Below are 19,107 nucleotides of genomic sequence, written 5' to 3' on the forward strand. Positions count from 1 at the left end.
ACCCCACTGTCGGCATCCCTGAAGATGGTTTTCCGTGGTTTCCCCATTTTCACACCAGGCAAATGTTGGGGCTGTACCTTAATTACGGCTACGGCTGCTTCATTCCCACTCCTAGCCCTTTCCTGTCCCTTCGTTGCCATAAGACCTATCTGTGTCGGTGCGACGTAAAACAAGTTGTAAAAAAAATACGTGAAACAACAGAAAACCATCTTCAGAACTGCCAACGTGGGGTTCAATCAATCAATCAATCAATCAATCAATCAATCAATCAATCAATCAATCAATCAATCAATCAATCTTTAGGACTGCCACCAAGATGACAGATTCCCTATCAGATGTTTACCTAATAATAATGTTATTTGCTTTAAGTCCCACTAACTACTTTTTTGCGGTTTTCTGAGACGCCGAGGTGCCGGATTTTTGTCCCGCGGGAGTTCTTTTACGTGTCAGTAAATCTACCGACACGAGGCTGACGTATTTGAGCGCCTTCAAATACCACCGAACTGAGCCAGGATCGAACCTGCCAAGTTGGGGTCAGAAGGCCAGCGCCTCAACCGTCTGAGCCACTCAGCCCGGCAATTGTTTACCTAGCTTTTTCTTAAAACATTTTCGAAGAACTTGGACATTTATCGAACATTTCCCTTGATAATATATTCCAATCCCTTATATTCCTCGTCCTAATGAATATTTGCCCCAATGCGTATTTTTGAATTCCAACTTTATCTTCATGTTATAATCTTTCCTGCTTTATAAAGATCTGATCAAGCTTATTCGTCTATAAATGTCATTCCGCGCCAACTCGCCGCTGACAACTGGAAACATACCATATAGTCGAGCATCTCGTCTCCATATTCCCAAGTCCTCCCAACCGAAAGTCTGCAACATTTTCGTAACACTGGTCCGTTTTCATCACTTTTGTTTTGCCAATATTTACAATCATTCCAAAATCCACCAGCATCCTCTGCAACTCTTATTCCGATTCTTACAGCATCGCTATGTCATCAGTAGGGATGAGATTTGCCTATTTTCATTCCTGTATATGGAAACGTAGGCTTTTAAGAGATAAATCCATTTTAGGCTCTTTTTAACAAGATTTTGTTGGTTTTACTGTGCCTATAAATGCCTATTTCAGGGTTTCGTGCCTATTTGGAGCACAATTACCTTTTTTTTTTTTTTTTTTTTTTTGCTATTTGCTTTACGTCGCACCGACACATATGTCTTACGGCGACGATGGGATAGGAAAGGCCTATGAAGTGGAAGGAAGCGACCGTGGCCTTAATTAAGGTACAGTAATTACCTATTTCATTATAAAAAATCAATTTAAAAAAATCAGAGAAAAGCAGCTCGATTTGTTCTGGATGATTTCCGACAAGAGTAGCGTTACAAAAATGTTGCAAAGTTTGGACTGGGAAGACTTGAGAGAAAGGTGAAGAGCTGCTCGACTAAGTGGTATGTTCCGACCTGTCAGTGGAGAGATGGCGTGGAATGAAATCAGTAGACGGATAAGTTTGAGTGGTGTCTTTAAAAGTAGAAAAGATCACAATATGAAGATAAAGCTAGAAGTCAAGGGGACAAATTGAGGCAAATATTCGTTTATAGGAAGGGGAGTTAGGGATTGGAATAACTTACCAAGGGAGATGTTCAATAAATTTCCAATTTCTTTGAAATCATTTAAGAAACGGCTAGGAAAACAACAGACGGGGAATCTGCCGCCTGGGCGACTGCCCTAAATGCAGGTCAGCAGTGATTTGACTGATGAAAAGGAAACGAGCTGCTCAACTAAGTGATAGGTTCCGAGCTGTCAGTGGAGAGATGGCATGGAATGACATTAGTAGACGAATAAGTCTGAGTGGTGTCTTTTTTTTTTTGTTTTTTTGCTAGGGGCTTTACGTCGCACCGACACAGATAGGTGTTATGGCGACGATAGGATAGGAAAGGCCTAGGAGTTGGAAAGAAGCGGCCGTGGCCTTAATTAAAGTACAGCCTCAGCATTTGCCTGGTGTGAAAATGGGAAACCACGGAAAACCATCTTCAGGGCTGCCGATAGTGGGATTCGAACCTACTATCTCCCGGATGCAAGCTCACAGCCACGCGCCTCTACGCGCACGGCCAACTCGCCCGGTGAGTGGTGTCTTTAAAAGCAGGAAAGATCACAATATTAAGATGAAGTTGGAATTCAAGAGGACAAATTGGGGCAAATATTCGTTTATAGGTCGGACTGAGTGGCTCAGACGGCTGAGGCGCTAGCCTTTTGACCTCAACTGGGCAAGTTCGATCCTGGCTCAGTCCGGTGGTATTTGAAGGTGCTCAAACACGCCAGCCTCTTGTCGGTAGATTTACTGGCACGTAAAAAGCACTCCTGCGGGACTAAATTCCGGCACCTGGGCGTCTCCGAAAACCGTAAAAGTAGTTAGTGGGACGTAAAGCAAGTAACATTATTATTATTATTATTATTATTATTATTATTATTATTATTATTATTCGTTCATAGGAAGTGTAGTTATGGATTGGAATAACTTTGAAATCAAAATCAAAATCTTTAAAGAAAAGGCTAGAAAAACAACAGATAGGGAATCTGCCACCTGGACGACTGCTCTAAGTGAAGATCAGTGGTGACTGACATTCTAGTTGGTGCGGTCGACAGAATTATTTTATCGTTTCTGAACATCTGTTTACCCACTGAAAGTTAGGAGGATTATCGGAAGTCTCCAGAAATAGCGCTCGGGAAATTTGCTTAAGGACAAACAAGGAACAATTTGACCACTAGTCTAAGCCTTCCACTCTTCCCACCTCCTAAGATGATATGTGAGAACCAATTAACGTCGAACAATGTTGTACACTCCCATATCTAATATCTCACGCTGCAAATTCTTGGACGCCATGTCTTCAGACCATGTTGAGATATACTTTGAAGAAGTAATGATGCCGCTTAAGAAAAATTTATGTGCAATATCTTCAGGCTTTTGAAGTGTGGGTGCGGAGATGAATGGAGAAGATGAAATGAATAGACAGAGTGAGAAATGAGCCACTCCTACACTTGTTAGTTAATATTGTGTCTTAGACTAGATTTCATTCACCATTTGTTTCCTACTCTCCTGTTTTGAACAAACAATTTTAGCATCATCCAGTAGACAGCAGCAAATGAGCTCCTTTGCGGTCTGTTTTTTGTTTAGTTTCTCGACGGTTTTCTTGTACTCCTTGACGTTCGGTTGTGTTGTGGTTCGAGGCGACCGGGATGGAAGTTTTGCTGTGTGGCATTGCCTTCGCCGGCTATCTCACCCTTTTTAATAAGGATTAGCTTTGGGTCTGACAAGCTTATTTTTGAGGTTGACTTCAGTTGCTGAATTTGTGTGGGGGTAATGTCTTATATGGTTTTTCTTCAGCCATTCAAAAACTGCAGTCCGCGGAGGGCAACAATCCAAGAGGTCCGCAATAGTAATGTAAGTTGTAAGTAATTAAAGACCGAAATCTTATTGTACACAAACAAAATTCATAGATCATTATAGCTAAATTTAGTAACTATGTATTTACTTCTTCTTCTTCCACCGCCTTTTCCATATCCGTGGGGTCGTGGGTGCGAACTGTATCGCACATGTGAATTTGGCCCTCTTTTACGGTCGAATGCCCATCCTGTCGCCAAATGGAGGGAAGTGATTACTATTACGTGTTTCTGTGGTGGTTGGTAGTGTAGCGTGTTGTCTAAATATGAAAAGGAAACTGTTAGAACAAACACAAACACCCAGTCCCCGGGCCAGAAGAATTAATTAGACGCGATTAAAATCCCCGGCCCGTCCGGGAATCGAACCCGGGACCCTGTGAACCGAAGGTCTCAATGCTGACCATTCAGCGAATGAGTCGGTAACCATGTCTTCACTATTGTATTATATTACTTGGGCGATAGATGGCATGGGGTGTCTTCGTTGGTGGTTTGGTTTGGCATGGAACATGCGTAATTTTCAAAATATTTGTTTTTGAAAAGTACACCAATGAAATAGTATGTAAGCATATTACAGTGTGGTAAGTTGCCTTGTTTTCTACCAGTAAGGAAATATTTAAAAGTCTCTTTCCTCAAGGAGAGTAAAACGTCCTCTGACGTAAGCAGCTGACTGCGTCACGATCCATCCAGCTCTACCAGCCGTTGTGCATCAGCTGTTACTAAAAGCCGAATGTTTATTATTCGTGATCGCGAATAACTTCAAAATGATATAAGAAGAGTTCAAAAAAGCAGTCAGACCAACTACCTTGTGTAGATGCTATCATTCTTGAAAAATAGTGACTGTTTTGTGGCTGCAGAAATACGCGGATCAAAAGCAAATTGGTGGCATCTTTCATATACGTGCAAGGTACTGTAACTCATAGTATTAGGATTACAATGAACATGGATAGAAATCACTTAAATCACCTTTTCCATTTGTTTTTAGATTCATTCCCATATTGGAGAATAACATTACATTTTCGGGCTTTCACAATTACTAAAGTAAGAAATCGGACTTCAGGACGAATATAACAATAGGGCTAGCTTTGCAATATTATAGTTATAATAATCTATCATTCATGAAAAATATAGATTTATGATTGGGGCAACTGGCCTCCCACTTCCGATACACATTAAAAAAGAAACATTAAATGTCTAGTTCATTTTTATACACATATATTGAACAATACACTAGCCTATATTCATCTTAGAGTGCTGGCAGATAAAACTGGCGACAGTGCTTTAGGTTATGTTCGAATGAAGCGATGAAGTGGGAAATGCATAGTAAAATGCAAAATATGTCCTGAGCACAAGGTCAGATAAATATATATATATACAGTCTCACTAATGCTGGATGAGGAACAGTGCTGCATAGAATGTAGAATGTCATGACTGAGCTGCATCTTCTGGTGAGTGAATAAACTTAGCAGACATTACATCTAGGCCTAAAATCTTTTAAAGTCTTTTGCTAATGAGTATAACCTTTCGAGGAAAATGTTAAATATGACTTCATCCAGTTTTTCACAAGCCGGGCTGAGAGGCTCAGACGGTTGAGGCGCTGGCCTTCTGACCCCAACTCGGCAAATTCTATCATAACTCAGCCCCGTGGTATTTGAAGGTGCTCAAATACATCAGCCTCCTGTCAATAGTCCTGAGGGACTACATTCTATCACCTCGGCATCTCCGAAAAGCGTAAAAGTAGTTAGTGGGACGTAAAGCCAATAACATTAATTACATTTAGTTTTCCACAAGCTGAGCATATCAAGCAAGAACAGTGCCTTGGTGACATTTTAATCACTCAGTATAGGAATGCCTTTGGGTGCTGTGATTTTTACCCTTCGGTTTATTGATTTGGGATGTATAACCTAAAACTTAGGCTCAGTTTGGACAATATTTTAAACACGAACATCACTATTATTTGCAATACCAGTAATATATTTTCACTGAAGTGTGCAATTATGTTATTTATTTCATTAATAATATGATAATTATTAGAACTGAGCATAGTTAACTTATAAGACTGAGACCACCCCAGCCGACAAGAATTGGTTTTGTAGAGATATACATTTGTTAAATTCACGTTGTTTTCTTTCATGATATAAACACCTACTTTTTATTATATAATAGAGTATTTAGTTGTAGCCTAAATTTGTTTACAAATGTAAGCTCTTCAATAAAGAAATAAAATATTAACTGTCGCATGCCAAGATAAATGTGTATAATTAGAGCTGTCAATTTGGTTCATAAACCCTTTGATTTATTACTTTGATATGGATCACCCAAAACTTGGGTTAGGTTTAGAGAATACTTTAATAATCAGCATTTACTTGTGCACTTGTTATTACTTTTAGATTATAAGATGTAATTGATGCATTTAATTAAAGCATCATAGATTTAACTTTAAAAGTTTTACCATTGGAATATCACTCATGTAAAAGTGGTTAAAAGTTCAAACAAATTCATCTTACATGAAAATGATCTTCACAACAATAAACTGTATACTTTTCCGATATATCAACGGCATTTCTCCGGCTCGCCAAAATCCATTTCTTCGGTGTTTTACGACCTTTTGCCACATTCATATATATTTTCGCGGTGGTATGCGATGTATAAGTGCACATCGGAACTATACAGCATGTATAGCTTTTCTGCTTCATTGTCTGCGCAGGATTCGTTTGAAGTCCAAATTATACAATGCATAGGCATTGAATTTAACTATACCAGACACTAAAATGAAGTAGAAATACGTGAAGTGTATCCTGTTCCTCACAGCACACTTTGTTATTTCGTCTGCTAAAGGCGGGTATCGACTGCGCGCGGCTGCCGCGCGTATCTGTTCGAGCGCCCCAAACTCTTTCGTTTGTGTTACGCGTAACACCATGTTTGTGATGCCAGAGTCCAGCGCGGCTGCCGCGCGTATCTGTTCGAGCGCGCCAAACTCTTTCGTTTGTGTTACGCGTAACACCATGTTTGTGATGCCAGAGTCCAGTGCGGCTGCCGCGCGTATCTGTTCGAGCGCCCCAAACTCTTTCGTTTGTGTTATGCGTAACACCATGTTTGTGATGCCAGAGTCGAGCGCGGCAGGTGATCGACACTGGTTCCTCAGTTCTCGCACAAACACTATGAGTACTGCACGTGCAGACGTACTGTAATGAAACAGATACGCACATCACACAAGGTATCCACAGTATCGTTGGGTGCATTTTTGTCAGCCATGAAGTCGAATTCCTTGAAAGCAAACCACAGTACGTGCATCTGTAAATAATGAGAGACTTCTTAATCCGGGACTTTTCTCTTCTGTATGACGCCAATAAAGTTGTCATTTTCTTCTTTAACTCTTGAATTGGCATTTTCACTTCCTCATCTATGTCCTTCCATGCGTCCTCGCGTATACTTTTGTTGTGATAACTAGCACTTTTAGGATTCCACAAGATCTCTTTACATTTATACAGCTGTATCAGAGTTATACAAATTTCATTTCGCCGCGGTAGAACCACGGGCGTTGGCACCCGTCTCAACTGAACGAACACAGCGCACTGAAATCCCCTTGCCGCGGGACAAAAGACCGCTCCGATTTGGCTCGATCCGCGCCAAGTTCGAGCGCGGCAGTGCTCGTCTTGCCGCGCGAGGCAACATGGTATCGACTTCGCGAGGCAAAGCAACGAACATTGCCGCGCGCAGTCGATACCCGGCTTAATACGGCCAACCTGTACGATGACGTCAGACCAACAAGATCACGTACTTGCGTCACGTGACATTTTCGTACTTTAATTTGGAGTTTTATCATATTTGGAGTTAATATTTCTACATTTTGATCACATTTTTGAATTCTGCATGAAATTTTGAATCAGATTAGCACATTTTTAATTAAAAATCCGCCGGATCATGCATGTTCCGTATTTCGCCAGCTCAGTGATGACTGTCGAGGAGCAAAATGTTTGAAATGAGAGATGAAGTTTGACCTTTTCTTCTCGACGGGATAAGCAACTTCAAGACCTCTTTAAGGATTTCTCGTGGCGTACGAGACTTGGTTGTTTAGCAGACATATTCGGTCACTTGAATGAACTGAATACAAGTCTGTGCAAGAAACGCAAGTCACACTCTTCATAGTCCACGATAAAATTGATGGAACAATAAAGAAAATGAGTACCGTATATGGACACGCTGGAATCAGCAAAACCGACTTTGATTATCTCCCTACGGTTTATGCTTCCCTGTCTGCAAATGAAGAAAGGCTACCAATGTAAATTACATAATGGTAAAACACCTTGAATTAGTAGATCCACACTCTTGAACACGGATGCTTCTAGTACCAATGTTCAGAGGGAACTGTGGGATGCACTAGGAAGTAATGCCGTCCTCGCAATTGTGTTGTAACCTTCCATTCTTCATTCCAAGGCAGACTGTTTACAGGTACTTGTCTTTGCTTCATGCCTTGTAAAGGACTACTGATCCTTTTGTGGCCTTCTGTTTGAGATAACGGTTGGATTGTACTGATGACCCTAACGTTTTCGACGATGATAAGTTTGGTAATTTTGTCCTTGGTTGGGCAATGACTCTGCTATGTGTAAATGTGAGCTGCCGTCATGTTAAATCTCTTGGTACTTTGTGAGAGCATTTTAAACTACCCCTATGTCTTTGTTGTGGACGAGATGCTGTTACGATCGTAACCGCCCCGAATAGTTGTTCAATTACTTTTAATTTTACTTATCCTAAATGTGCTCTATGCGTATTAGTTTGACGTGCTTTTCTTCAATAGGGCTCCGTTCTCGCTTTGGGCCTTTTGATTATTAGTATTATTAATATTTTTTTCGTATTTATGCGGTACGCCATTGAGATGACATTTCCATAGTAACAAACTTTGAGGAGAAATTAAATAGAATGTTGAATGTTCTGTGTGATACACTGAAACATTACAAGCATAATATCAATAGAAAGAAAACCAAAATTTTAATTGACAGCAAAGATGCCTAAAATAAGCATATGAGTAGGAAATTCCAAAGTAGAACAAGTGCAACATTTCTGTTACTCAGGAAGCATTATAAATGACGACGATAGATGTACCAAGGAGATTAAAAGAATAGCTAAAAAGGCCTTTCAAGATAAAATAAATCTTTTAACAAATACCCAAATAAGTTCAGAAACAAGAAAGGCTTTTGTAAAATCCGGAAGAGGTACTTCGAGGATATGTGAAAAAACTACAAGGAAATGAAGAGAACACCAGGATTGAGAGGAGAATGGTTGCAGTGACAAGGCTTCGTCTTAAGTGTATGATGATGCCATTGGGATGATTATATGTTATGCTCTACTTTTAATATGTTATTGATGCGGCCTCCATTTCTAGTGGTCGTTATTTCCGTACGGAGCATCCCATTGTTTTTATTGTTTTGTGACTGGTCTAGCAGTCGCGCGATTGTTGTTCTTATCTCGGAGACGGAAGGGATATCTCTAAGAGAGCGTCACGGGATGCTGCTTTGTTGCGGCGGCGTTATTCGCTTTTGTTGTCTGCGTCACAGGCAAATGTGTGGAGAAGTGGTTTGAATGTTTTTGGGCGTTCGTATTTCTGTACGCGCGCGTTTGGTGCTAAGTGAAATGTTGTGGATGAAGTTCGTATCCCAGACCAACCTATCTGACGAATGATGTACGTTTTGTGCACTATATTTTAATTTGTTGATTGTGATTTATCTGGGTTTTGATACCTTTTCTCCATTTTTTTTTTTTTGCTAGGGGCTTTACGTCGCACCGACACAGATAGGTCTTATGGCGACGATCTCCATTTTTTAAATTGTAATAAACCCATATCCTTTTATATTTTGCTATTATTCGATAGCTAGTTTAAGTTCCTTTGATAGAAAAGCGAGTCCAAAACAGGCCCATAATGCTCTATGGTTGCGAGGCCTGATGCTATATTTCCAAAACTCCTCTTTCTAACTTAGAAATTTTCCAGAACGAACTATTACGTAAGATGACACGAGCCTATCGACTAAGATCGTATAGGAAGATACGTTTCGACGTCCGTATTCCAACTATTAGAACTCGGATAAACAAGATAGCCGAGTTGACCACGGCTAGAATACTCTTAGCTCAGTTTAACGACCGGGGCATCTCCATTCTTAAACAGGTCATAAGAGCCAAGAAGCCGAACACAGGTCTTAAACATCCCGGCCCTTGGCTCACTTATGATCTACTTTAGAATTACTATTTCGGCTTATTCCCAACTATAGTACGACAATTCACTAAAGAACTCAAAATTCAACCCTGAAAAGAGTCGTTTGTTAAGAGTGGTTGTGTCCCTCCCACTCACATTTATTAAATTCCAACACTCATTTTATTCCAAATTAACAGCGAAGAGGAGATTTCTTATCTGGCTTGGAAGAAATCATTCCCTCAAAGTCACATTATTTTCTCCCCAGCCAGTGTAACTAAATTGAGATTTTGAAATTTTCCGACTCATCGGGTACTCCTAGGAGACAGACGAGTAAGAGGACAAAATTTCCGATCTGGGATACTCCATCTACTATCCCCCAACAAAAAACACACACACTTGGTCGAATCCTGAGACCTCACCCCCTTTCCTCGTCTTGCGTCACTGCGATGCTCTGAGCTCTGCTATGATATGTGTTGCGCTTGGTGCGGATACCTTTCCGTAGGTAAAGTACTGCACTAAGTAGTCGGGTAAGGCTATGCACTAAAAAGCAAATATCGCCGCCCTATTCCTTTTTTTTTTTAATGGCTCATCACCACTGCCAAGTTGACTAGTTAAATATTGAAATTACGAAAGATAACCATCAACAAACTAACCTCAATGTAAGTATCAGTCCCTTACCCAAGTAAATGATCAATCGATGTATTCATGATTTAAGTCGGTTTTCAAGCTCAGCGAGAAATTAAGGAAATACATACTCTCTCCCACCCTCACTTAAGGGGGGAGACCTAGCTCAACAGAGGGAAAATAGGCCAACATCCATTTGATTGTTATATATGCTACAAACGTTGTTGACAAATGCTGCACATATCCCAGGATTGGCATGCTTAAGAGCAATCAGAAGTAACGTCAATAACGTCAAAATACTAAATTATAACATTTTAAAATAAAATGTTCAAAATTTCCCGCATTTTAACAATATATCACGATTTCCCTCATAACTCTCTTAGTGATTCACGGATAATTAATTTTTTCAGAGTTTGCTCCCATAATGTTGTACTACAATCTATATCTCATTCAGATCAATAGGATTTAAATTCGATTTTATATAACATTTTTATTTAAAAAGCTATGAATATTTTCTGGTGCTCGGAATAAAAACGCGACAAAAATTCCAAATCACAGTCTATGTTAATGATTAAGGTTCATTTTGTAGCTGGAGTTTTGATACACACTTTAAACAAGGAAAAGTACGAACATTCTGATAAACTTGGAATGTATAAGGGAAACAGTGATGTATTGTTAAAAAGGCGGGAAATTTTTAATATTTTATTTTAAAATATTAAAATTATTAAAATTCTGACATCATTGAAGTTGCTTCTGGTTGCCAGGAAGCATGCCAATACTGGGATATGTACAGCAATTGTCAACAACAATTGTAGCATATTTAACAATCGAATGGATATTAACCTATTTCTTTCCTTTGTTAAGGTGGGTCTCCCCCCTTAATTTAATGTCATATATTTCTGCCTTTATTTTGATATACGCATTATTATAACCGTCTTCTTCGGTGTTTCCCTGGTGTAAATAATTCAGCTCCCTTCTTGAAATGTGCCATTACTTGTCGTTCTTACGTGAAATCTCGCTGTAATAATACATACAAGCAAATATGCCAGAAGTTAGAATTAGTATACATTTAGTTGTAGTTTAGTTAGTTTAGTCTTGTACTAAGAAAATGTAGACCGAGCTCGATAGCTGCAGTCGCGTAAGTGCGGCCAGTATCCAGTATTCGGGAGATAGTAGGTTCGAACCCCACTGTCGGCAGCCCTGAAGATAGTTTTCCGTGGTTTCCCATTTTCACACCACGCAAATGCTGGGGCTGTACCTTAAGACCACGGCCACTTCCTTCCCACTCCTAGCCCGTTCCTGTCCCATCGTCACCATAAGACCTATCTGTGTCGGTGCGACGTAAAGCAACTAGCAAAAAAAAAAAAAAAAAAAAAAAAATGTAGAGGTAGCGTGTTTAGCGTGTTGCATGTGGAGTTGGCTATCCGCTCAAGTGTGAGCTGCTACATATATTTTTTGGTATAAGATTAGTTATAGATTAACTAAACAGATCTTTGACTTCTTAAAAAAAAAAGGCTAAACCCAATTCGTTTAAGGAAGTTGAAAAGGATCTGAGACATCTTAAGATTACTGAACTCGTGTTAAAAAATGGTACAGCCAAAACCGTGCCCAAAGACAAAAGTAAGTGGTTCCAAGTTAAGTTAAGAACAACACCAGAAAACCGATTCAGACATCGGAGGAGGAAAGGAGGAGGAGATCAGTTAGAATGAAGAACTATTGGGAGAAGAAAAGAGCACAAACATCTAAGAAGTGATTGATCTGACGTACCCCAAAGATGGGTGATTCGAACTGAAGAAAGAAGATGATTTAGTTGCAGTTAAGTAGTTAGTCCAGTCATGTACTATTTTCTTTATTTCCTTATACCGATGGTTTGTAACTATGGTGGGGTAATAAAGATGAAATATCCGGCTCTATGGTTAAATGGTTAGCGTGCTGGCCTTTAGTCACAGGGGTCCTGGGTTCGATTCCCGACAGGGTCTGGAATTTTAACCACCATTCGTTAAGTTCTCTGGCACGGGGGCTGGGTGTATCTGTCGTCTTCATCATCATTCCATCCTCATCATGACGCGTTAAATCGAATGACCTGCACCTGGCGAGCGAACATGTCCCCGGACACTCCGGGCACTAAAAGCCATACGCCATTTCAAAGGTGTAATGTAATGTAATGTAATGTAATATGCCGTAAATCAGTAAGAATACACAAACGCTTAGTCTGCAAACCGTGCCGAAGTCGTGACAAGACAAGGTTAGGTTTAGTTACATGTAGGTTGATAACGAAATCTCCTTCTATTTCAACTGAACCGATCTTTATGAAGAAGGTAATGTTGCTTTCTTGCTTCTTATAGGCCTACATCCTGCTGACACTTTATGCATACGAATTGGACGAAATAAGACCGAATTACCGTATTTACGCGAATAATAGCCGCACATTTTTTTAAAAAAATTGGGGCACGAAATTGGGGTGCGGGTTTTACTTGCGTCAATGTTGGCATTATTTTTTCAAAATCAGGCTTCCTAAATTTAGGGTGCGGGATTATTCGGTGGCGGGGATTATGCGCGTAAATTTCCGTATTTACGCGAATAAGACCCGCACATTTTTTTAAAAAAAATTGAGGCACAAAATTGGGATGCGGTTTTTTGCGTCAAAGTTGGCATTTTTTTAAAAAAATAAGCCTACCTGCAGTTAGGGTGCGGGATTATTCGCGTAAATACGGTATTAAAATGCTGCGTTCGTCATTTAACACCAACTACGCTATTAAACGCATTATTCGCACATGCCACAATTCTACTTAACTGGCATTAACCAAACAGAGTTATAATCCTACAGAAAAAGAAAATATACTTCACTAATTCTCGCACATGTAACACTAGTGATTTTCACAATACGACAGTTGCAACACGTAAATCACACAATCACTAGAAAAACCGTGACTGTATAATGTCAACGTGCGGGATTAAGAGTCGTATCGGCAAGTAGGGACATTAAACTGTATGATTAGTGACACTGAATCGAGCCCAAAGGTTCGAAAATAACTATAAATCACTATCTTCAGTATTAACAAAGGAGAAGGTTGTACTCTTAGTGTATGCGCTTACAAGGCAGGGAGTATATATGTATCTCGATTATTCAGTTATTGGCAGTAGGTCTAGAGGGAAGGGTCACTGGTTCAGTAGAGAAATAAAGTAGTACTGAAGAGGATAGGAGATGAAAGAGACCTAATGAGAGCAGTCAGAAAGAGTGGAGGGAAATTAGGGTGAAGGAAGAAACAAGGGACAAGACAGTAAAAAAAGGGGAACATTCCCCAATTTTGGGGGAGAGCTACATTTACTGCTGTAATTTTAAAACGACAAAAATTGCAACATTTTCAAAAGCATTGTGTTGTCAGTTTCCCTCTTTTTCTTACTGAAATAATGACATAGAAAAATAGATTTCACTCATCTTTATTGTAGGCCTGCACTTTCTTTTCCAGTCTGTGGGTTGAAGACCCTTCATCCAGGAGAAACACTGAACATCTTTTGACAAAGTTTACAAAACGTCTTGTGGACGTTACTTCGATCAGGAGTTAAGTATGGCGTGTTGGTTTCCCACTTCGCATTATATGCACATACGCGTTTATTTTTCCCTTCTGCCTTCTCGGGTTTAAAGGGTGGCTTTCTATTTTGTGACGAAGTAGAAGTACTGTCAACACTAGGGTTCGGAAGTTTATGACCTAAAGAAGTCCCAAATATGCTCTGAAAACTAGTTAAATATTACCTAAAAAAGGTAAAATATTAACATTTTAGGGATAGGTAGCAAGTATTAGAGTATTGCTAACATTAAACGTCCGGCTCCATAGCTAAATGGTTAGTGGGGTCCCGGGTTCGATTCCCAGCAAGGTCGAGAATTTTAACCATCATTGATTAATTTCTCTGGCACGGGGGCTGGGTGTATGCGTTGTCTTCATCATTATTGTTCCTCCTCCATTGATACAACGTTTCTGCACCCGTACGACCCATGGTGAAATTTAAACAAAAGAAAAAAAAGGCGCTTAACGTACACGTTTGCCAACATAACTTCCTATATGCCTCACTCTGACCGCATACATCGTTTATGCACGGAAACCCAGCATTCTAGATAAGTGAGGGTTACAACGTTTTTGCCGGTAGGTTTTAGTAGCCTCATGGTTCTAATGTCATCACCAGATCACCCCTTTTGTTCGCCCTTTATGACAGGCAAAGGATACCGTGGTTGTATTCTTCGTCTGCGTCCCCCATCCACAGGGGGTGAAACCGGAACTACTGCGGGACAAATGGGACACATGATGTCCCACGTGGGACATCTACAAAATATCTTAAAATACGGGACGGTTGGTCACCCTAAGAGAAACACTGATGGAAAGTGAGAAGGCTGGCAGACATCATGGGAGGAAGAACATATCATCAAATGATGGAAGAGGATGTCCAGCTAATATCTGTGCTAGGGCAGATCTAGACAGAACGGTACTTCTAACAAGATCTGACAGTAACATGGTCTCCACGCAACTTTAAGCATGACAATAACACGACCAGGGGCGAACTGCACGTGTCCCAGACCAGAACATGAGCTGGCCTCATCACGTGCACTTCCGGACACAGGAAGCCGCGGTAGTGCACTTCAACACACGTCAGCTACAATGAAGCCCTGACCGTAGAGCATCAGAGCTCGGATCGGCGAGGGACATAGAATTAAATGAGGACATTCCACATAGTAACGCCGTAATGGTAGGGATACACTGACAACACTATCAAGGGGAAGTAAGTAGACCATGATGTTCTAGGAAGACCGAAAGCTATAGACCTAGATGCTGTTGAGATGGGAGACCCATTATTATTATTATTATTATTATTATTATTATTATTATTATTATTATTATTATTATTATTATTATTGTTACGAGGTTATCCGTGGACCAGCAGAGGTGAAAAAAGGTGCCGGGGTGAATGGGTCTAACTACAATGTCCAGAACAAAATTTAAAATTCAAACTGAAGGTTATATTAAAAAAAAAAAAAGACTTTAAAAAGCTTTCGCTTAGTGAGATAACAATGACAGTTCAGGTACAAGACTTAGGAAAAATCCAAGATTTCGGAACTTTAACACTTGGGCTACCAGCCCCTAGTTTTACAATTTTTGTGAGCACTTAATTCGAATTTACAAATGTACACATTTACACAAGGGCAGAAATCCCTCAATACATGCAGCGCTTGCTCCCAACTCACAATATCAAGCCTCCCAGAGGCATTCATTAATCTTACAAAAACTTTGAAAAAGAGCTCACAGGCTCTCAGTTTTCCAAGCCTATTCAAGGCAGCATTAAGTTACAAATTCTGGCCTCTGAAGGCACAACTTACATTAGGAAAAATGATTATACAGTGGTATTTGGTACCCAACCTATTGGGCCGTTGCGGAAAGAAACAGGGTAAGTAAATGGCCCGAAACACAAATTGAATGGAGGCGAGTACTTGCACTCCTAAATATGCATCCTTAAAACCTAAAGGGCACTAGGCCGATGAAACAGGGACTATTCCCAAACGAAGGAGGTGACTCGTATACGAAAGAAAATTTAAGACATTACGGAAAGGAAGAAAACCAGTTACAAAACGTAGTCACCTCAAACCAATATGAAGGGGAGCTCGAGAGGGTTCATCACTCTCTATCCCCGATTTGCAGTTAAAGTTTTTAGAAGTTATTACAAAAGCCGACAAAAGTTACATTTACAGAAAAGTAGGTTACATAGTTAAGTTTTCGGACCTCTCCCTCGAGTTAAACTGCAGAGCTAGCAAGAAATAAAGATGTTAAGTGGCCATTACCTTGCTGGAGAACTGCTGCCTGATGAAAGAGGCGCCTCCCGCCTCCTGCTTGACACACACACTAAGTTAGATGACGATCAAATGGCCAAGAGCTGTGAAAATCCGCAGTTTATAAACCCTCGGGGAAAGTTCGAGACCTTTCATGAATAAACCAGCCACACCCTCTCACTTTATTGGAGAATTTAAAAGTTACACTCAAAATCGAGGAAGAAGCCTGTGATAGGCGGAAAATTAATTACGGAAATTCGTGATTGGCTAAATTCAAAACTGGCGGAAAGAAAAGATAAATATTTCCAACCAAAAAAATGAATGAACGAAATTTAGTAAAAAAAAACAACTTATGAATACAAAATTTCTTCAAGTCAAGGTTCTTTAACTTCGCACCAGGGTGCATGATCATAGTTTATGAGCAGTGACATCTGTTGAAGAAAGTCCAAACTTCCTGATAAAGGGCAAACAAAACAAGTAGAAATTCACACAGTACTGGAAACTTCACAATAGCAAAATTACATCACATTTTAGTGGTGCCATCTTCAGAGTATAAGTTGGTCCAGTTTCAAGTTCACTGTTCCTCCAGTAGACGAGTTCTATTAGGCGCAAGATTTAAATGTGCGGCGTAGAGGTGTACCTCCGCGTACAATTATTATTATTATTATTATTATTACTATTGTTACGATGTTTTGTGGACCGGCAGAGGTGAAAGAAGGTGCTGGGATGAATAGGTCTTAACTTACGAAATTAAAGTTAATTTACAATTTAACAAAGGTTATATTTTCTTTTCAAGATCAAGAAATAACAAGAATGACAGGTACTCAGTAGCATATCAACAAATTAAGAATGTACAATTGCAATTTGTTAATGGATTTGGGCTTCGAGCCCCCAGACACGCAATCCTTGAGCAATGAGCCCAACTTTACATATGAACAAAGTTCAACTAAGGGGCAGAAAACCCCAATCATGCCAAGGAGCACTAACTCCCAATTACCCAGTTAAGCCTGCTCGAGGCACACAGAAACCAAATTTAAGAAAGAGCAGCCCGCTCTTAAAGTTCAAGCCTATTCAAAGGCCACACCAAACTCCACCTTTAAGTTGCCCTCCAGGCACATAAGAACAGGGGTAAAGATACCCAACCTACGGAGGCCTATACAGTAAAGAAATAGGACAATTACATGGCCCCAAAATACCAACTTGAGTGGAGGCGTAACTTGCACTCCTAATACACTTTTTTAAAACCTACTTGGCACTAGGCCGCATATGCAAGGGCTAATCCCATACTACGGAGGTGACACGATAGAAAAACTTTATTACATTACGAAGAGAAGGGAAACTGTAATGAAAACGTAGTCACCTCAAAACAATATGAGTGGGAGCTCGAGAGGGTTAGGCACTCTCTATCCCAATTTGTAGTTAAAGAGACGGAATTTATACCAAGTGTCTTTTACATTTTAAAGGAAAGTTACATGATAAAAGTTTCGAACTTGCCCCGAGGGTTAAACTGCTGAGCTAGCGAGCAAAGAAGTTATTAAAAGGCCATTCCCTGATGGATGAACTGCTGCCCGAAGAAAGAGGCGCTTCCCGCCCCCTGCTACATAATCACACTAGGATAGATGTTACTGAAGTGGCCCGGAGACCAGAAAATCCGCAGTTTAAATACCCTCGTGGAACATTCGAGACCTTTCAAGAATGAGAACCCACACCCCCCTCCATTTATTGGTTAGCTTAAAGCAACATCTCCATATCGGAGAAGACATATGTTATTGGTCAAAATTTAATTAGAGAAATTCAGGATTGGCTAAATTCAAAACAAGCGGAAAGAGAAGGGTTATACTGTCAACCCAAAAAATAACTGAAAGAAATTTAACAAAGAACAAACTTATGACTACAAAATTTCTTCAAAAAAAAGTTCCTTCACTTCGCACTAGGGTGCACAATTGTAGTTCTTAAGTAGTGCCATCTAGAAGAGAATGTTCACACTTCTTACTACGGAGCAAACAAATATAAATCGAAAAAGACACAATTCAGAACTTTTCAAAATTTACAATAGCGACATCTTCAGAGAAGCTTTAGAATTAACATGGTTGTTAAAGTTCAGGCTTCTTCCAGTAGAGGAGTTCAACTGGCGCAATGTTTGAATTAGCGGCGTGGAGGTGTACCGCCCGGTACAATTATTATTATTATTATTATTATTATTATTATTATTATTATTATTATTATTATAGCTTCCTCTCTGGATCAATGGTACAGTTTCGGCCTCCGGATCGCAAGATAGCGGGTTCAAACCCGGCATAGCTAGTCGGATTTTTGAAGGGAGGAAAAAAGTCCATTCAGCACTCCATGCCGTACGATGTCGACATGTAGAAGATCTCTGGTGACACATTTGGACTTTACCCGACAAAATTCATTAAATCTCAGCCATAGACCCCCAAGAGAGTTTCGGTTTACTCGGTCTGCCATCTAGTAAGCCTAGAGTAAAACAGAACATCGAAATTGACGAGCAGACAGCCAGATGGCGTAAAATTCATATTAAAAAATACATTGTTATTGGGAGAGATTCCGATGGCAGTGCTTAGACTACCTATAGTAGTATGACAGCGAAGTAAAATCTAAATACACATATACAATAAGACAATGCTCAGAATTTTAAAAAAAGAATGGTATTTCTGTATCAGTAGTGTCCTCAGTAACAAGGAAATGCACTTTTTTTAATTTTCCGAATTATCAGTCTGTCTGTGTCTCTATGTATGTATGTATGTATGTATGTATGTATGTATGTATGTATGTATGTGTAACGTTCCAGACGTTACAGTGTAATTATGTTAATTTTATTATGTGTAATTAATTCAGGAATTTAACGTCATGATATTTATTTTAGTATGTAATTGTATTATAATTCATGTTTAATCATTTGCTCACTATCATTTCATTACTTTGTAACTACGACTTATAAACGAGGGCTGAATATTCTAATATTCACTTAGATTCTTGCGACATTTGTTTAAAATTAACTTGCAGTAGATTTCCGCTATCTTGCCA

The sequence above is a fragment of the Anabrus simplex genome, chromosome X (assembly GCF_040414725.1).
Source record: "Anabrus simplex isolate iqAnaSimp1 chromosome X, ASM4041472v1, whole genome shotgun sequence".
NCBI classification, from domain to species: Eukaryota; Metazoa; Arthropoda; class Insecta; order Orthoptera; family Tettigoniidae; genus Anabrus; species Anabrus simplex.